Source organism: Tachyglossus aculeatus, chromosome 1 (assembly GCF_015852505.1).
Source record: "Tachyglossus aculeatus isolate mTacAcu1 chromosome 1, mTacAcu1.pri, whole genome shotgun sequence".
Classification (NCBI taxonomy): domain Eukaryota; kingdom Metazoa; phylum Chordata; class Mammalia; order Monotremata; family Tachyglossidae; genus Tachyglossus; species Tachyglossus aculeatus.
The window spans coordinates 43,386,738-43,408,116 of record NC_052066.1 but is presented as its reverse complement, the minus strand read 5'-3'; the positions used below and the strand labels follow the sequence as shown (position 1 = coordinate 43,408,116).

General features: G+C 42.3%; 3 non-coding genes across 3 annotated transcripts; all 3 read right to left on the bottom strand.

Annotated features, from left to right (window-relative positions):
• Positions 1–8,031: 8,031 nt before the first annotated feature.
• Positions 8,032–8,169, bottom strand: LOC119934392. Its single transcript, XR_005452926.1, has one exon. It is a non-coding gene; the product is annotated as a small nucleolar RNA SNORA7 (small nucleolar RNA).
• A 3,433-nt stretch (positions 8,170–11,602) lies between these two features.
• On the bottom strand, positions 11,603–11,740 carry LOC119934071. The gene has a single exon (XR_005452856.1). It is a non-coding gene; the product is annotated as a small nucleolar RNA SNORA7 (small nucleolar RNA).
• A 1,804-nt stretch (positions 11,741–13,544) lies between these two features.
• On the bottom strand, positions 13,545–13,682 carry LOC119937628. Its single transcript, XR_005454168.1, has one exon. It is a non-coding gene; the product is annotated as a small nucleolar RNA SNORA7 (small nucleolar RNA).
• Between the last annotated feature and the right edge of the window lie 7,697 nt (positions 13,683–21,379).

Here is a 21,379-nt window from a genome sequence, read left to right as displayed (position 1 = left end):
TTTACATTAATGTCTGTCTCCTCTAAACTGTGAACTCATAGCGGGCAGGGAACATGTCTGCCAACTCTGTTATATTGTAATCAATCAATCGATGGTATTTATTGAGCATTTACTGTGTGCAGAGCACTGAACTAAGCACTTGGGTGAGTACAATATAATAGAGTTAGTCGAAAAGTTCCTGCTCTCCCAAGCACTTGGTAAAGTGTTCTGTTCATAGGAAGCGCTCAATAAATACAATTGATTGCTTGATATACAATCTTAAGATGAAGATCTAAAAAATGAAGCCCAGTCACTTAGGAGTCCAAATAGGGACAATAATATCTTCTGACATTTTTTCAAACTCTATTACTACCAGACTCAAAACATGGTAGTGAAGTCAAACTCAATTAGCTAGAAAGATAGGAGCAAAGGCAGCCTAGATATACAGGTATTCTGGATAATTGAGTTTCCTCTGAAATGGGCTTACACTGATTGTATTACCTTTTAACAAGAAGATGACATACAAAATTAAAGAACTAGGAGAGGTCACATGCAGTAGAGTCACACTGACCTCCTCCCTACCCTAAATCCACCGGTACTGAAAAACTCATCAATCATCATCATCAGCGGTATTTATTGAGCATCCAGTCCTCCCAAATCCTAGTCTTTTGTTTGTTCTTTTCCAAAATAGTCTGCACTGAGGGCTTTTGTGTTAATGATCCCCTACCCTGGAACCATGCCACACTAGAGTCCCTGTTTCAAAACGAGCAGCAGTAGCACTGAGATTTAAATCATGTAAAAGAAAGTTTAGCTTGAAAATGAAGACCATTTAGACTTCATATCCTTCCAGAAACAGGCAGAGGATGAACCAGCAGGAAAAGGGGATAAAAGTTGAGCCAACCCAGTTCCAAGGTCTGCCAACTTGTACTTCCCAAGCGCTTAGTACAGTGCTCTGCACACAGTAAGCGCTTAATAAATACGATTGAATGAATGAACGCAAAGCCTGCCGGAAGCTAATCCTGTGGCATTGCTTGCACACTGATTTAATTTAAAAATATGATGCGTTTGAACTTTATTGTCCATTGTGAGCCTGGTGTGGGCAGGGACTGTCTCTCTTTATTGCCGAATTGCACTTTTCAAGAGCTTAGTACAGTGCGCTGCACACAATAAGCGCTCAATAAATAAGACTGAATGACTAGCAGTCCTGAGTTCTTTAGTGGAGTACAAGTGATAATCTTGTGCAGATACCAAAAACATTACTATGCCCCTCTAAATATGCCTACCATCACTGAGGGGGAGGTTGTCAGGAGTTTAGAAGTCAACCTCTGCTTGTTTGATCTTAGATCTGACTTTTAAGTAAGCAATACTGCTGTCAAAGCCATTAAAAATGGCAAGGCCCCTGGATCTGTTGGCAATCCTGCAGAAATCTTGAAGCAAAGGACTCCTCAAATGTCTGTGTGAGCCCTTCCTCAATATATGGGACACTGAAGAAAGGCAACAAGACATTGAAAATGGCTCGGTCTTCAGTATCTTCCAAAAGAAAAATGAGACAGCTTTTGGAAATTACTGGAGTAACTCACTGTTTTCCCTTGTCAGCAAGATTCCCTTGTCATTATCGTTCTGGACAGGCTAGAGAATCGATCAATCGATTGTATTTATTGAGCACTTACTGTGTGCAGAGCACTGTACTAAGCACTTGGGAGAATACACTAATACAATGGAGAAGCAACATGGCTCAGTGAACAGAGCCCCGGCTTTGGAGGCAGAGGTCATGGGTTCAAATCCTGGCTTCGTCAACTGTCAGCTGTGTAACTTTGGCCAAGTCACTTAACTTCTCTGGGCCTCGGTTACCTCATCTGTAAAATGGGGACTAAGACTGTGATCCCCCTGTGGGACAACCCGCTCACCTTGTAACCTCCCAAGTGTTTTGAACAGTGCTTGGCACATAGTAAGTGCTTAATAAATGCCATTATTATTATGTTATTACAATATAACAGAGTTGGTAGATACATTCCCTACCCACAATGATCTTACAATCTAGAGGACAAGCGTACAGTCTAGTTTACCGAAGAATAAGATTGACCATGGGCCATCTTGAAGATGCTTTCTCTGGGCTAAGGCAGAGCAAGTATGCTGTAAAATCCCATACCATACAATCAGCAGCTCAGCAGGTCTTTCTAATGCTTCCTGTGATGTCAAAACCACAACTTAAGGAACACAATAAAGTATGCTGTGCTAAATTAGCTTGGTGCAAGTAATGACAGTACCTTGTATTGGTAGCCTGTGAGGAAAAAGGAATTTGGACACATCTCCTCTATTGCCCACTACAGGGCTTCACCCTGATCCATGGCAGGTCTTTGTACTGATCTCCTTACTTTTATCTTCCATTCCCACTCTCAATCTCTGGTCAACTTGGAAAGCAGAGACAGCCGCAATCACTTAATCAACAGTATTTAATGAATGCCAACTCCGTGCCGACCACTAAATACTTAGCAGTAGCATTAATTGAGTGCCCACTTGGTGAAGTGCACTGTATGAGGCATTTGAGAATTACAGGATATAGAAGCAGCACCTTAACTCCCACTTGCTTACACTCGAATAATAATAGTAACAATGATAATAATGTACAGTTAGTATATTACAAGTATATTATACATTACATATTATATTACATATATTACGTATTACAATTATATTGCAAGCAGTTAGTATAGTGCTCTGCACACAGTAAATGATCAATAAATATGATTGATTGATTGATTGAGTCCTGCATCTGGCCTGGAATGCCCTCCCTCTTCATATCCACCAGACAATAATAATGAAGCTATTTGTTAAGCACTTACTCTGTGCCAAGCATTGTTCCAAGTGCTGGAGCATGGTTCGAAGTGCTGGAAATCACTCTCATCACCTTCAAAGACTTTATGGAGGTAACACTCCTCCAAGAGGCCTTCTTGTCTCCGCCTTCTAGACTGTGAGCCCGCTGTTGGGTAGGGACCGTCTCTAGATGTTGCCAACTTGTACTTCCCAAGCGCTTAATACAGTGCTCTGCACACAGTAAGCGCTCAATAAACACGATTGAATGAATGAATGAATGAACCCTATTTCCCTTTTCTTCCACTCCCTTCTACATCACCATCCTGAGGTATCTTTATTCATTTCCCAGCCCCACAGTACTTACTTATATATTTGCAATTTTATTTATTTATATTAATGTCTGTCTTCCCCTCCAGACTGCATGTTTGTTGTGGGCAGGGAATGTGTTTGTTATATTGTTATATTGTACTTTCCTATATTCTGAGTAGAGTGCTCTGCACACAGTAAGCACTCAGTAAGTACAACTGACTGACTGATTACTAATGGTAATTTTTAAATACTTACTATGGGTCAAGCACTGTACTATGCACTAGGGTAGATACAAGATAATCAGGTCCAACATAGGGCTCACAGCCTAAGTAGGAGGGAGAACAGGTATTGAATCCTCATTCTGCAAATGAGAGAATTGAGGCACAGAGAATTTAAGTGACTTACCCAAGGTCACACAGCAGGTAAGAGATGGAACCCAGGGCCTCTGACTCTCAGGCCTGTGCTCTCTCAGCTAGGGAACACTGCTTCTCTAATGGAGGAGGTGACAAACACTCACACAGAGGAATACATCTGAATAGAGAAATTGCCCTTGCCTTTGAGGAGCTTACACTCTAATGGGGAAAGGAACTGTACTTATAAAATTGGTATCTTTAAGGCTATGTAGAAAACTTCCTTACTGACAAAAATATCATGTCAGGTTATCCAGTGGGAACTAAACAAATAAACAGTTTTATTGATGACAATGATCTTATCATTCCACTTGAATGAGTTGTTTAGTTTAGTTTCATTTTCTATTCACCATATTGCTAACTTTTTATGGTACTTATTATTAATGATAATAATAATCATTGTATTTGTTAAGCCCTTCCCATGTGCCAGGCACTGTTCTGTGCACTGGGGTAGATGCAAGCTAATCAAGTTGGAGACAGTCCATGTCCCTTTATAGGGCTCACAGTCTAAATCTCTTTTTACATATTGAGGGAATTGAGGCACAGAGAAGCAAAGTGACTTGCCTAAGGTCACACAGCAGACACATGGCAGAACCAGGATTTGAACCCAAGTCCTTCTGACACCCAGGCCCGTGCACTATTCACTGTGCCACACCGTGCCAGACACTGTTTTAAGCCCTGGGGGAGATACAAGATAATCAGATTGGACACAGTATTTATAATAATTTATTATAAATTAGTATTTATAATAATAATGATAGCATTTATTAAGCGCTTACCATGTGCCAAGCACTGTTCTAAGCCCTGGGGGGATACAAGGTAATCAGTTTCTCCCACGTGGGGCTCACAGTCTTAATCCCCATTTTACAGATGAGGGAACTGAGGCCCAGAGAAGTGAAGTGACTTGCCCAAAGTCGCACAGTTGACAATTGGCAGAGCTGGGATTTGAACCCATGACCTCTGACTCCAAAGCCCGGGCTCTTTCCACTGAGCCATGCTGCTTCTCTAAGCAGCAGTCCTTGTCCCACCATAGGGCTCACAGTCTTAATCCTCATTTTAAGCCCGTTGTTGGGTAGGGACCGTCTCTACATGTTGCCAACTTGTACTTCCCAAGAGCTTAGTACAGTGCTCTGCACCACAGTAAGTGCTCAATAAATATGATTGAATGAATGAATGAATGAATGAATGAAAAGATGTAACTGAGGAGCCAAGATTTTAACTGACTTGCCCAGGTGTCCCGAGGTGACCCTGGGGAACCGGCCAACTCAAGGTCAAATATTATCTCATGACCACCTGAGCCCCCACAATCAAAACTGCTAGATTGACAGCCCAAGCAGGGAATACAGAAGGTGTCCCTCGCCCCCGTGCCAATCAAATTAGGTATGGAGGAGGGGGGAGGGCAAAGATTGGATAGACTGAGGCCAGAAGCTGGAATGGCCTAGGGGCACAGGTGATAAATACCTGTCACCTCTGACCTTCGGGGTCAGAACACCAAGACACGCAGCAGCCCACGTGTCAATCAATCAATCAATCAATCAATCGTATTTATTGAGCGCTTACTATGTGCAGAGCACTGTACTAAGCGCTTGGGAAGTACAAATTGGCATCACATAGAGACAGTCCCTACCCAACAGTGGGCTCACAGTCTAAAAGGGGGAGACAGAGAACAGAACCAAACATACCAACAAAATAAAATAAGTAGGATAGAAATGTACAAGTAAAATAAATAAATGAATAAATAAATAGAGTAATAAATATGTGTCCTTCTCTGCCCGCTCTGCAACCAGAACCAACACACTGAGGAAAGGGCCGCGGGATGGGTGAGTGTCTCATGGGTGGGACCCAAGTGCCCAGCTGCTGATGGGAATCATGAGTGGATTCCTGCCATGTAGGAGAGCACATGGTGAGAGCTAGCAGCCCACCACATGTGCGGGGAATGGAATGAATTCCTCCCATGTGGGAAAGTGAGTGGATTCTTCCCGAGTGGGAAGTGCACATGGGTGAGAGCTAGCCACCTCACCCACACGCGATTAACGTATGATTGTCTTCCTCCCGTTAGGGAAGCTCAAATATTGCTAATTGATCACATTCCTCCGGAAATGGAAGCTCGATCCATTGCGCCTAAACAACTATATAATGCAATTCGTCTCGCGGAATAGATTTTATGTAAAACTCAGGCTTTCCATCCCTGGCCTTTCTCTCTCTCTCGCCTCGCCGATCACTGAACGAACCCGTCCCCGGATGATGGGTGACACCAGGTCACACAGCAGGCGAGTGGCGGAGTCCAGATCCTTCAACTCCCAGGCCTGTGCTCTTTTCACTAGGCCATACTGCTTCAGCACTGACCCCTTTTCAAAAGACAAAATAAGGATAACAGGCCAGGAAATTAAGCAGGAGAGATTCCAAGTCTTGTCAACCACAAGATATTTGTAAAATAAAATTAATCTTTTTCTAGAGAGGAGACCGGGCCAATCACATTTACCAGGGAATGACCTTCACATCACATTATCTCAGTCTCTAAGCTATCTGTTACCCTATAAATGAATCACCCTATTTCCTCACGAACAATCGTTTTAATATGTTGGCCCTGTTTCCGGAGTTTTCGAACTTACCTGTTAACATCCTCTCCTTCACACCCGCTAAACTCACCAGCCAGCCATTCCTATGAAAATACAGCTGTATAATCTTAAAAAGAGTCTTAAAAAGAGTAAATTAAAACTTGCTGTGGCCTATCCACCCTTGTGTGAGAGAGTGATGCATCATCAGAGAGCAGACCTTGGTTAGCACACTGCCACCGAGAATAAAGTGGTCTTCAAACTGCACGCTTGGTTTAACATTTTGAACACCTTTCCTTTCCTCCGCCCCAGTCCCCCCTCCCCAGAAAAAAGGAAATTTAAGCCGTTTAAGAAGTGTGAGAGACAGATAAAAAACAATCATTAAAAAGGTCTGAGTGTTTTGGGTGAATAATCCAGCTTCTCTAGATTTGCAAGTTTCTAATCTTGGCAATAAATCTAGAGGTATAAGAGCCTGGTTAAAGAATGACTGTGGGTAGAAAAGCCCATAGCAATTAATATTATTTATATAATATTATATTTGGCTACAAAGAGGTGTTCCATGATACAACTTTCAAGAGTGAGAGGTAAGATGACCTCTAGTAAGGGCTTTGAAGATACTGGACACTGAGATGACTGGAATGCTGTCCACTTTGCAGGGGCATGCAGTATGATGCAATTGCATCGTTAAGTTCACTGGATTTCTCCTGAGCTTAAAGCACTTTTATTGAGGGCCCTTCTCACCTCCCCACTTGCTCAAACCTTTGGGTTCTGGGCCCAGATCACTCTGAATGTGGATACTGCTTCCCCAGCTCTGCCACTGGTTTTGATTTTGTTTTGTTTTGTTTTTTGATGGTATCCGTTAAAAGCTTACTATGTTCCATATTTTATTACTATCATCATCATCATTGTTGTTATTATTAATATTATTAATATGCTGTAGAACTTGGGTAGCAGTCCTTTCTCCAGACCTAAGTCCTTTATCCGGTGCCATATTTGTAGTGGACAGGATACCGGACGTTCTGATATAAAACTGAACAAATGGCCACCCAACAAAAGGGCTCTAACTTGGCCAGTTAATAATAATAATAATAACGATGGCATTTATTAAGCGCTTACTATGTGCCAAGCACTGTTCTAAGCGCTGGGGAAGTAACAAGGTGATCAGGTTGTCCCACAGGGGGCTCACAGTTTTAATTCCCATTTTACAGATGAGGTAACTGAGGCCCAGAGAAGTGAAGTGACTTGCCCAAAGTCACACAGCTGACAATTGGCGGAGCCGGGATTTGAACCCATGACCTCTGACTCCAAAGCCCAGGCTCTTTCCACTGAGCCACACTGCTTCCCTAGAAGCTCTTCTTCTAATGAGAAATAAGAGTGAAACCTTCAAACGAGTAACAATTGCTTTGGAATCTCCTTTAGTCTTCTGCTGGTTGGAGACCATTCTAGACAGAGACATTTCAGGAGACGTACATAGTTTTCACTATTTCCCCTGCTTACATTAAAAAGCGCAAAGCAACTTTATTTTGGCCCACTAATTTTTTTTGTGACCATACACTCAAAAGAGAATTACCGTATTCAGCTGAGTCTTCTTCATTTTACAGTATTTAAATAAAAGAAGCCTTGAAAAAGCATCCAGCTCAATTCCTCTTTAAGTGAATTCTGGGCAATGCAGCAGAGTGGGGAATGAGCTCCTTCTATTTCCTTCTTTTCTGTCTTTACTTAAAACAGTCATATAGTTTATTGTTGTTGCTCTTGTCTTATGCTGTCGAGTCGTGTCCGACCCATAGCGACACCATAAACACATCTCTCCCAGAACACCCCACTTCCATCTGCAATCGTTCTGGTGATGTAGCCATAGAGTTTTCTTGGTAAAAATACAGAATTGGTTTACCATTGCCTCCTTCCATGAGTCTCTTCCCTCGATTCTCTCCCTTGCCGCTGCTGCCCAGCACAGGTGGGTTTTGACTTGTAGCGGATTGCCTTCCGCTCGCTAGCCACTGGCTAAGCTAGGAATGGAATGGGTAGGCCTCTGCTTGACTCTCCCTCCTGTAGTCGTGACTGCTAGAGTACTGGAAACTCTCCAGGTGTGACCCTGAGAGGGGTTATATAGTTTACCTATTTCAAATGGGGAATCACTTTCCAGGAAACAATAACAATTATTGTGGCATTTCTTGAGTGCTTACCATGTGTCAAACACTGCTGAGGTAGGTTAAAATTATTCAGTCAATCAATCAATGGTATTTATTGAGTGCTTCCTTTGTGCAGAACACTGTAATAAGCACTTGGGAGAATATGATACAACAGAGATGGTAGACATGCTAAATACCCACAACAAATTTACAGTATCCGATTAGACATAGTCCCCCATGGAGTTAACTGTTTAAGTAGGAGGGTATTGAATCCCCACTTTCCAGGTGAGGAAACTGAGGCCCAGAGAAATTAAGTAGTTGTTTCTGTTAAGGGCTTACAATGTAATAAGCACTGTACTAAGTGCTGTGGAAGATACCAGGCTGCTCATTGACTTGCCCAAGGTTACATAGCAGGCAAATGACTGAGCCAGGGTTAGAAGCCAGGTTCTCTAAGTGTCAGTTCTGTGCTCTTTCCCCTAGGCCACACAATAGGGAAGTTTATTTTCAAATGGTATTGTGAACATATATATATAATGATGAAAATCCATAACAATCAACCTACTGATGAATACTTGGATTTACCGTTTTCTTTATATAGTGGGCATTTTACCAGTCATTGTTAACATTTGAAGTGGCCTTCTGGGAAATTCTAATTTGCAGCAGTCATTTAAGTTTCCACATGAGGAAATGTGGCAACTGCCATTTGTAAATAGCACCAATGAAAGAAGTTTGAGCTACTGCTGATTGTTGGCCATCACTGGTGATAGTGAACCTTTATCTGGAAGTCTAAGAGGCCACTGTACAGACTCCGCAAGTAATGGATTTTGCGCAAGGAGCTCACAATGCACATCAAGTCATCTGGGCAACACAGACATTAATTGACTCAACCCTTAGTGGTGGCCATAGTGGACATTTGTGGGAGGCTAAATGGACTGCTATTTCCCCACTAAGCCCAATATGTTGTGATAGAAACAAGGTCAGAAAGTGATGAAATGAATATCAGTGGTGTCCTTCCTTTCCTATCAAGATATTATGACAGCCGTCAGCCTAAACCTGGATTATGGTCTGAAGTTCTTTATCTCTGGGCTGAACTAAACGTACTGAAAGAGTTCGTGCCCCACCTCAGGAATCAAGTTCAAGTTCATCGGCGAATGGTGGAGATACAGATGGTGTTCAAAAAATGTCAACAGGACATTAAACATCTAGGCTAGGAACAAATTAGTGGAAGAAGGAAGCTTTATCAAGGCCCTCTCTGCCTCTCCCAACAACTGTTTCAGAATCTCCCTGATCTGATCTCGAAGTCCTGTATGATCAAGAAATCTGAGCATCCAACCTCATGGACTCTCTCCCTACTCTTCAAAGCCTTATCGAAGACCCATCTCCTCAAAGAGGCCTTCCCTTACTAAGCCCTCTTTTCCTTTTCTTCAGCTTCTGTCTACATCACCCTGACTTGATTTCTTTATTCGAACCTTCCTCCCCACAAGTCCTACAGCAATTATGTACATGCCTGTAATTTATTTATTTATATTAATGTATGTCTCCCCCTCTAGACTGTAAGCTTGTTATGGGCAGGGAATGTGTCTGTTATATTGTACTCTCTCAAGTGCACAGTGCTCTGCACTCAGTAAGCACTCAATAAATACAATTGATTGACTGGCTGACTGATGGACACTCCAGTTGTCTAGCCAGGCTGGAAGCTTCCAGATAATAGTTTGGGGACTTTCTGAGGGAACAATAGCTTCGGTTCAAGTAGATGCTGAAGTCAGTAACTTAAATTGTACAGATCAAAAAATCTATCCTTTATACACAGGCCTATATTTGACCAATTTTTTAAACAAAATTTGTTAAGCACTTACTATGTGCCAGGCACTGTACTAAGCACAAAGGTAGTACAATCTAATCACATTGGACACAGACCATATCTCAACATGTGGCTCACAGTCTTAATCCCCATTTTACAGATGAGCTAACTGAGACACAGAAGATAAGTGACTTGGCGACAGTCACACACCAGACAAGTGGTGGAGGCGGAATTAGAACCCAGGTCCTTTTGACTCCCAGGGCTGTGCTCTATCCATTAAGCCATGCAGCTTCTCAGTGATACGCTTAGTGATACCCAAACTGTTAATGATTTGTTCCATTCCAAAAGAAAATTTGAACGTTTGGGTGCAAATGTATCTATCAGGAGGCTCGATAACCTAATTACTCTACCTCAGTGGCCATGGAAGAACCAGAGAAAAGTATTGGAAGTAGGCTGAGTTTTCACCCAGGCTGTGCAAATAATATGGCCAGGGTCATCTGAACTTGGTTTCTCCGTGACTGTCAATATGAGAAACTTCTATACACTTTAAATTCTTACACGCTTTGGGCCCAGACGCCCTTCTTCCCCCAGCCCATCCTGCCGACAGCTGCTCTCAACAAGGATATAACCATGGGAGAGTGGAGATGAGGCACTTTACACAGAATACCCACGTGTTAATAATTTCCTTCTTCTCTGTTTGTAATATAACCTGATTTTCTCAGCCTTCGTAAATACAATCAGATCTACCCAACTGTTAGAGCATCATCCTCCAAAACATTGTAAAATCTCATGTATTGTACTCCTATGGGCATGTACAAATGATGTTAAACAGAAACAGTTCCTGTATTGTAAGACATTACAGCAATAATGATAATGAAAGCGTCATTTATGAAGTGGTTTCTGGGTGCTAGGTTCTGGGATAACCCATCAATCAATGGTATTTGCTGATTGATTTGCTATTATTATTATTATTTACAATATCAAGGTATTGGGAGAGTGCAATAAAGTTTTGGTAGACATGATCCCAGTCACAAGGGACTTAGGGTCTAGTGACAGAGAGGGGCATTAAAATAAATTACGAATAGGAGAAGCAACAGAACATAAGAATTCATACACAAGTGCTGTGGGATGGGATTAGTTATCAAAGTACTTAAAGGAGTATAGACCCAAGTGCATAGGTGACACAGAAGAGATGGGAGGAATTGAGAATTTATTCAGGGAAGGACTCTTGGTGAAGGTGTGATTTTAGTCGGGCTATGAAGACGGCCAAAGTGGTGATCTGTCTGATATGAAAGAGGAGGGAGTTCCAGACAGGGGACAAGATGCAAGCTAAGTGTCAAGGACAAGAGGGACAAAATTGAGGTCCAGTAAGTAAGTTAATGTTGTCTTATGCTGTAGAGTCGTATCTGACCTATAGCAACTCCATGGACACATCTGTCCCAGAATGCCCCACCTCCATCTGCACTCATTCTGGTAGCGAATCCATAGAGTTTTCTTGGCAAAAATATGGAAGTGGTTTACCATTGCCTTCTTCCGCGCAGTAAACTTGAGTCTCTGCCCTTGACTCTCTCCCATGTCATTGCTGTCCAGCACACGTGAGTTTTGATTTGTAGCAGCTTGCCTCCCACTCACTAGCCACTGCCCAAGCTAGGAATGGAATGGGCATTCCTCTGCTTGACTCTCCCTCCTGTAGTCAAGACTGATGGAGTACTGGAAACTCTCCAGGTATGGTCCTGAGAGGGGGCCAAGGAGTAAAATGTGCCAGCTGGGTGTAGTGAGAGAGGAGAATGGGTAGGTAATAATAATAATAATAACATCTGTAAGCTCTTTACTGTGTGCTAAGCACTGTACTAAGCTCTAGGATTAATACAAGATAATCAGGTCAGTCATAATCCCCATCCCACATGGGACTAACAGTCTCAGTAAGAGAAAAAACAGACATTGAATTCCTATTTTACAAATGAGAAAACTGAGGCACAAAGAAGTTGAGTAGTTAATTTTTAAGCTCACACAGCAGCCAAATGGCAGTCAGAATTAAAAGCCAAGTCCTCTGAACCACAGACTCATGATCTTTCCACCAGGCCACACTAGAGAGGAGAGAGAATAATGATCCCGTGGCCACCAAAAGAAATTGAGAAGAAGTTACCAAGACTCCATAACCCATTGTATCGTTTCTGTAGTGTAGTGGTTGTCACATTCGTCTCACATGCGAAAGGTCCTCTATTCGAAAGTGGGCAGAAACATTGTAATTTTCTTCGAGACTGTGAGCCCACTGTTGGGTAGGGACCATCTCTATATGTTGCCAACTTGTATTTCCCAAGCGCTTAGTACAGTGCTCTGCACACAGTAAGCACTCAATAAATATGATTGAATGAATGAATGAATCTCAACTACTGCATTACTATCCTTACCGACCTCAATGCCTCCAGTCTCTTCCACCTTCACTTTGATGTCTGGATCATTTTTCTAAAAAAAAATTGTTCTGCTGATGTCTACCCACCCTTCAAAAGCCTCCAATGGCCGTCCATCCATATCCACAATAATGATTAGTGCTTGGGCCAGTTCAGGAACCATTTGGATGGAGAGGATGGGGTGAATTCTAGAGATGCTGTGAAAGTGGAACACACAGGATTTGATGTCTGACTGAATGCACTGATGGAATGAAAGAGGCAACTCCTGGATAACACCAAGGGATGATGGTAGTGTTGTCTACAGTGATAGGAAAGTTATTGGGAGGAGATGATCCAGATGGGATGAGAAGCTCTGTTTTGGATATATTCTCCACTGACATTTTCTCCTGGTTTTTCTATGCCACTTTAGCCAGCTCCTCCTCTGTCTCCCACCTTTTAACTATGGGAGTCCTTCAAGACTCATTTCCGGATTCCCTTCTATTCTTCATCTACATCTATTCCTTGGGAGAACTCATTTACTCACTGCCATGGCTTCTATTGTCTCTACTGCTCAATAAATAACATTGACTGACTGACTGATTGGCTATAAGGCACTCAGTCAGCTCTGCATTTCCTATTTTACCTTGCTAATCTGTGAAAACCAAGATCTGAAATTTAGCTCCTCTTAATGTCGACCTACTCACTACCCCTTAATCTTGTCAGTCCCACTACTGACCTCTGTCCTGGAACCGCCCACCCCCTCAACCTTCATATTCAACAGATGACCTCTCTTCAAAGTACGTACAAAATCATCTCTTCTCCAAGAGGCCTCCCTTGACTAACCTTTTATTTGATCACCTTATTCGCCCTCCTCTCTATATCACCTATGCACTTGGGCCTGTACCCTTAAGCCCTTTGATAGTCGCCCCTTGTCTTGTCTTAGGCTGTTGAGTCATCTCCAACCCATAGCGATACCATGGACACATCTCTCCCAGAATGACCCACTTCCATCTGCAATCGTTCTGGTAGTAGATCCATAGAGTTTTCTTGGTAAAAATAAGGATGTGGTTTACCATTGCCTTCTTCCATGCAGTAAGCTTGAGTTTCCACTCTCGACTCTCTCCCATGTCGCTGCTGTCCAGCACATGTGAGTTTTGACTTGTAACAAATTGCCTTCCACTCGCTAGCCACTACCCAAACTAGAAATGGAATGGGTATACCTCTGCTTGACTCTCCCTCCCATAGTCGAGACTGGTAGAGTACTGGAAACTCTCCAGGTGCAACCCGGAGAGGGGACAACATCGCCAAGATCTGCCTTTCCTCTCCATCCAAACTGCTACCTTGCTGGTTCAATCTCTCATCCTTTCCCGACTGGATTACTGCATCAGCCTCCTTTCTGATCTCCCATCCTCCTGTCTCTCACCGCTTCAGTCTATACTTCACTCTGCTGCCGAGATTATCTTTGTACAGAAACGCTCTGGGCATGTCACTCCCCTCCTCAAAAAGCTCCAGTGGTTGCCTATCAACCTTTGAATCAAGGAAAAACTCCTCACTCTCGGCTTCAGGGCTCTCCATCACCTTGCCTCCACCTACCTCATCTCCCTTCTCTCCTTCTCCAGCCCAGCCCATACACTCCACTCCTCTGCCACTAACCTCCTCACTGTGCCTCATTCTCACCTGTCCTGCCGTCAGCCCCTGGTCCACGTCCTTCCCTGGCCTGGAATGCCCTCCCTCCACACATCCACCAAACTAGCTCTCTTCCTCCCTTCAAAGCCCTACTGAGAGCTCACCTCCTCCAGACTGAGCCCCCCCTTTTCCTTTCCTCTTCCTCCTCCCCATCGCCCCCACTCTCTCTCTCCCTCTACCCTACCCTCTGCCCCTCCCCACAGTACTTGTATATATTTGTACATATTTTTACTCTATTTTTTATTTGTACGTATTTATTACTCTATTTTATTAATGATGTGTATATAGCTATAATTCTATTTATTCTGATGGTATTGACACCTGTCTACTTGTTTTGTTTTGTTGTCTGTCTCCCCCTTCTAGACTGTGAGCCCGTTGTTGGGTAGGGACCATCTCTATATGTTGATGATTTGTACTTCTGAAGCACTTAGTACAGTGCTCTGCACACAGTAAGCACTTAATAAATCCAATTGATTTAATGAATGAATGAATGAACGAGATATTCATGCCCACCCTACAGAAATTATGTACCTATTCTTTATACTCAGCCATTCCCCCTGTCTATAAATCATTTTAATAACTGTTTCCCCTTCTAGACCATAAGCACCCTTGTGAACAGGGATGATCTACCAACTCTACTGTATTGTACACATCCAGGAACTTGGAACAGTGCTCTGTACTCAGTAAGCACTCAATAAACACTATTGATGGACTGAGGTGTCCTGACGCCAGGAGGAAATACAATCAATCAATCAATCAATTAATCGCATTTATTGAGAGCTTACTATGTGCAGAGCACTGTACTAAGCGCTTGGGAAGCACAAATTGGCAACATATAGAGACAGTCCCTACCCAACAGTGGGCTCACAGTCTAAAAGACTGCAAGACTGCAGTGAAGGAGAAAGGTTGATTTGGAAGCAGTCTGTGCATAGAGATGGTAGTTGAAGTCAACTTCAAGGAAAGTGGGTGTAAATAGAGAATGGATGAGGTCCCAGAACTGAGCTCTGAGTTGTAGGGGAAGCAGGCAGAGAGGAGCCACCCAAAGGAAAAGAGAAGGAGCCACCAAGAGAGGCAGGAAAACAATGAGAAGCACAGTGGGGGTCAAAGAAGAGTTTTTTTAGAATAGGGAATACATGGATGTGTTTGAAAGCAAAGGGGAGGGAGCCATTGGCAAATGAGTAGTAGAAAATGGTGGTCAGGGAGAAAAAAGGTAGGGGGCAAATTTTTAGTAAGGTATCGATAAGGTCCGTACTTTTTCCATTAGACTATACTTATTATTTAATTACATAAACTTTTACTGAGTGTCTGTTGTGAGCAGAAAACTGTACTAAGTGCTTCAGAGACCATAGTAGAGATAGAAGATATGATCCCTGCCTTCAAGGGGAGTACATTACATCCTGAGCAAAATGCAAACAGGGCTTGCACATTTGGGATTTGTTCTGATCCAAGTAGACAACAAAACAGGATCCTAAGTGGAACGTTTTATAACGTCATTTTGGCTTTTTATACTATAGGATGCAGGAAATGCAGGCAGTTATAATTGGATAGAGGGAAAGAGCAAACCATCTCTGCCAATTACAAGCCAGAAGAAGGTAGAGTTTCAGAAGACTCAGAACCAGAGAAGGGTGGGTTTGGTTTTCTAACAAAAGGAGCTTTCACCATAGAGAGCAATATATGCAATGGCACAGAGTTGGAATGGTGGATTGGTGACTGGGAATGGAGATTATGTTTCTATTTTACATGCTAAGTTCTTTTAAACTTCAAAAAATTAACTCTTCAATACATTTATTTACACATCAGCTGTACTGAGAAAAGAATAGTCCCTATTTCCAAACAGAAATCTCTAGATGGATAGCTCATTGTCCTGTGTCTGTGTCTGTTTATTGTTACATTGTACTCTCCTAAGTGCTAGTACAATACTTTGCCAACAGTAAGCGCTCAATAAATACGATTGAATGAATGAATGAATGCATGAATATGTGCTGGTTACTTCTCGGAGGAACAACCCAAGCCCAAATGACACAATCCCATGAATCTTCACCCAGCTTTATGGTTTGGGCATAAATCTTCCTGGGCACCCATTAAGGCAAGTTATCATTCTTGGTCACTTTGAGGGCACCGAGGATGAAGGATATGAGGATACGAGCCCTCAGAATAATAATAAAAACAATGATGGCATTTCTTAAACACTTGCTATGTGCAAAACACTGTTCTAAGTGCTGGGGAGGTTACAAGGTGATCAGGTTGTCCCACAGGGGCTCACAGTCTTAATCCCCATTTTACAAATGAGGTAACTGAGGCACAAAGAAGTTAAGTGACTTACCCAAAGTCACACAGCTGACAATTGGCGGAGCAGGGATTTGAACCCATGACCTCTGAGTCAAAAGCCCGTGCTCTTTCCACTGAGCTACGCTGCTTCTCTACTGAGCCACGCTGCTTCTCTTTAAGAAAGGATGCAAGCCAGATTCAGGCTCATTAGTTGAAATTTCTGATGTCCAATGGATGGGAGGGTATCTTGGCTTCTCAGCTTGGGCATGCTTGCCCTGGAGATGCCTGGTACCAGAAAGGCACAAAGAACTGCAGCTGCCTACTGAACACCAGAGAAGGCAACTCTAAATGAAGGTAGTGACTAATGCCTGTTTACTCGCATTGAGGTCTGCCTCACCCCCATCTGGACTGTGAGCTCGCTGTGGTCAGGGATTGTGTCTCTTTATTGCTGTATTGTATTTTCCAAGTGCTAGTACAGTGCTCTGCACACAGTAAGTGCTCAGTAAATACGATTGAATGAATGAATGAATGGTAGCAGTGGGCTGGCCTGAGTAGGTGCAGAATCTGCGCCGTATCTTCCTTCACAAGTTTTCCCACCTTGATGAAGGGAAAAGCAGGAGGAAGGGTAAGAAAATATCAGAAACTACATAACCCAGTGAAATTGATTGGGAAATTCACCAGAAATAGCTGAACCGCTGAGACACAGAGAAAATCTGATGATAAGCTTCATATTAGGTTTTTTCTCTGGATTTTTCTTTGTGTTTTTTTTTGCCCAGGCTCATTCATTCATTCATATTTATTGAGCGCTTACTGCGTGCAGAGCACTGTAGTAAGCGCTTGGGAAGTACAAGTTGGCTCATAATTCATAAGGTCCAGTTTTCTGAATAGGTTACTAGTTAGCACATTATGCCTCAAAGTAGATGGTTTCCCTGGACTTCCTTTTCCTTTTTTTTGCCCAGGCTCAGAATTCATAAGGTCCAGTTTTCTGTGTAGGTTACCAGTTAGCACATTATGTCTCAAAGTGGATATTTTCTCTGGACTCTTTTTGGCCCAGGCTGAGAATTCATAAGGTCCAGTTTTCTGTGTAGGTTACTAGTTAGCGAATCAAGCCTCAAAGGTTGTTCAAAGTATCTGACATCAGAAAGATGGTGTTACCAGGGGTAAGAAGCTTGGGGAGAGAGAACAATGACAAATGATTATCTCCCAATGTAGGTTCCCTCTCTTAGATCCTCTGCTTGTATCTGGTTAAACTCCATTTATTTTATTACAGAGATAAGATAAATAGGTCCCAGATGAATAGATCAATTAGAATTATATCCTGGAACGTCAAGGGCATAAATTCCCAAGTCAAAAGGATTAAGATAATGGAGTATTTGCAAAAGAAGAATTGTGACAGACCCATCCTCTGAGGCTGAACTTCGTAAAGAAAGAAACAAATGTGCCAAGTGTAATAATCAATTAATAATATCATAATCTTTTAATTATTGTTAAACTTCCCCTCCCTCTCAGGTTCTGGACAGAACAATGATGGCATAAATTCTTGAGTCAATTTGAAAGTTAGGATGTAAAGACCATAATTTGTTTGGTTTTTTTTTCTACAAAAGCTTCTCTTCTGGTAGAGAAATAATTTATGAAAACAGAGGGAAGATTTGTGGCACCAAAGACTTCCTTGTTCTTAATATTGATTCCTGATATTTATAGCCTGAATAATGTTCCACTTTCAACTTTCAGAATAAAGCCTGATATTATTTTCAAAATATTCCCTTTGATTGTTGGTCAAACTCTTAATATGATTTCAATTTAAATAATGCACAAGCCTAGAGAAAAAGGGGCACCCAGAATGAATGAGCTTCCCCACTTGCAAAAAGATGGATCAAAGTACAGGGCTTGTAGGTATTTGAGTTTTTGATTAAATCCTTAATCCCAGAGATAAAGATTAAATTTTCTATTCCCAGGTTTATTGTGCTCATTCTAAAATGGATTTATGTTTGCGTTTCCAAATACGCTGATCATGACTGCAGTACTATAATGTATACCTTATGGCATATCATACCTCCGCCCCTCCACTCATTCCACTTCTAAGAATACATTTATGTCTTCCAAATAGGAAACCGATTCTGCCCCCCAAAAGTTTTCCACGATAGAAATATTTGAACAAAAATCATGGACAGAGAAAAAACATATTTGGGTTTGCAGGTGAGAGGGAAGTATCCTTGGCATGCAGTGAAATCACTCTTTTCTAAAATGATGTAATATGGAAGTTTAAAAATAATGTAATAACCTAATTTCTAAAAAGTGGCACCTTTATTTTAACTGATGTTAAAGGTGAGGTAGAGGAGGAGGTTGACTAAAATGATTCCACTCCTTCCTCCTTTGGATGAAGTTTATAAACTGCTACCCATAATCTCACATTTTTCACTTCTTTTTTTAACTAATTTCATCTCATTGCAACAGTTCCTCCTTCCATATGGTAACCAACTCTTCTCCCTTCATACCAGTAAGAAATGTCATGCTTTCTTTCCATAGTACCCGTCCCTCTCCCCACCTCCTTATTTGTAATTAATAATGATATTTGTTAAGATCTTACTATGTGCCAGGCAGTCTACAAAGTGCTGGGGTAGATACAACAAATCGAGCTGGACACAGTCCCTGTCCCACAGTCTAAATGCCCATTTTCCAGATGAGGCAACTGAGGCACAGAGAAGGAAAGTGACTTGCCCAAGGTCACACAGCAGACAAGCGGCAGAGACGGGATTAAAAATATGACCTTCTGGCTCCAGGCCCATGCTCCATCCACTATGCCACTCTGCTACTATACGTTGTAAGTTCCTCATCTGTGTATTTCTTTCCTAGCTCTAAGTACCTTGTTTTGCACATGGCAATCACTAAATAAGCAGTTTTAATACTAAGAGGCCCCAGAGGTTAACGGATGCAAATTAAGAAAAAAGGGTGCTCCTAAAATCCTCCATTCAACACTCATACCAGCCTGAAATGGAAGTGGAGAGTCATACAATTAAATCATAAAATTAGAGTTCTGGCCATTTAAGAGGTCATGTGGTCCAGTCTCCTGCCTTCAGGCCAGGACCGGACTAGATGATCAAGAACAGAGAATAGCTCCCATGATTTCAAACAGGAACGGGGAGGGAGCAATACCTTTAACAAATTATGTCAAATAAATTTCAAGATGGCACAGGTTTTAGTACACATGTCACTGACTTAATGACTCGGTGCAGCTCTTCAAAGCAGTGGATCAGTAGAGAATAAATCAACTATAATTCAGTCACTCAGATACATTGAAAAGATTTTACCAGACTAAAAAAAGAGTCAAAGAATGTCTTTCTTCTGGAGGGGAACAGGTAGATTCTAAATGAAATCAGTACTTTCCTTTACATGTTCAGTAAAAGAAAATGTTATTTGTCCTGATCTTTGGGCTATTTGCATTTACTTTCACATCGCTATAGACAACACCACCATCCTCTCTGTCTCAAAGCCTGTGTACCTTGGCATTATGTTCAAATTATTTCTTTCATTCAACCCACACACCCAATTCATTCATGAAATTCTTTAGCTTCTAACTTCACAACATCTCTACAATCCGCCCATTCCTCTCCATTCAAATGTCTACCACACAGATCTAAGCACTGATCCTATCGCACCTTGACTTCTCTATCTGCCTCCTCTCTAATCTCCCTGCATCTTGTCTCTACCCTTCCAGTCCTGACTTCACTCTCTTTCCAGATCATTTTTCTAAAAAAACCTGTCAGTCCCTATCTTGACACTCCTCAAGAACCTCCAACGGTTGTCCATCCACCTCCACATCAAACAGAAACTCCTTCATCTTGTCTTATGCCATCGAGTCATTTCCGACCCACAGAGACACCACGGACACATCTCTCCCACAGCAGGGCTTTCTGCAATCGTTACCATCTGCATACCATCTGCAATCGTTCTGGCAGTGTAACCATAGAGTTTTCTTAGTAAAAATATGAAAGTGGTTTACGACTGCTGTCTTCTGCACAGTAAACTCGAGTCTCTACCCTAGACTTTTTCCCAGCTACCCAGCGCAGGTTAGTTTTGACTTGTAGCAGATGGCCTTCCACTTGCTAGCCACTGCCCAAGCTAGGAATGTGACTGTGAGCCCACTGTTGGGTAGGGACTGTCTCTATATGTTGCCAATTTGTACTTCCCAAGCGCTTAGTACAGTGCTCTGCACACAGTAAGCGCTCAATAAATACGATTGATGATGATGATGATGATGATGGGTAGGCCTCTGCTTGACTCTGCTCCTCTGATGCTAACCCCCTCACAGTGCCCCATTCTCACCTGTCCCGCCGTCGACCCCTGGCCCATATCCTTCCTCTGGCCTGGAATGCCCTCCCTCCTCACATCCACCAAACTAACACACTCCCCACCTTCAAAGCCCTACTGAAAGCTCACCTCCTCCAGGAGGCCTTCTCAGACTGAGGCCCCTTTTCCACTGCTCCTTCTCCCTTCCCCATTGCCCCAACTACTTCCCTCTGCTCTACCCCTCCCCATCCCTCCCGCCTTACCTAATTCCCCTCCCCACAGCACCTGTATATATGTATATATGTTTGTACGTATTTATTACTCTATTTTATTTGTACATATTTATTCTATTTATTTTATTTTGTTAATATGTTTTGTATTGTTCTCTGTCTCCCCATTCTAGACTGTGAGCCCACTGTTGGGTAGGGACCGTCTCTATATGTTGCCAACCTGTACTTCCCAAGCACTTAGTACAGTGCTCTGCACACAGTAAGTGCTCAATAAATACGAAATAAATAAAATAAATAAATACCCCTCTCCTCGCCCCACAGCACTTGCGTATATATGCACGTATTTATTATGCTATTTATTTTATTAATGATGTGCATATATCTAGAATTCTATTTATTTACATTGATGCTATTGATGCCTGTTTACTTGTTTTGTTTTGTTGACTGTCTCCACCCTTCTAGACTACGAGTCTGTTGTTGGGTAGGGATTTTCTCTATTTGTTGCCGAATTGTACTTTCCA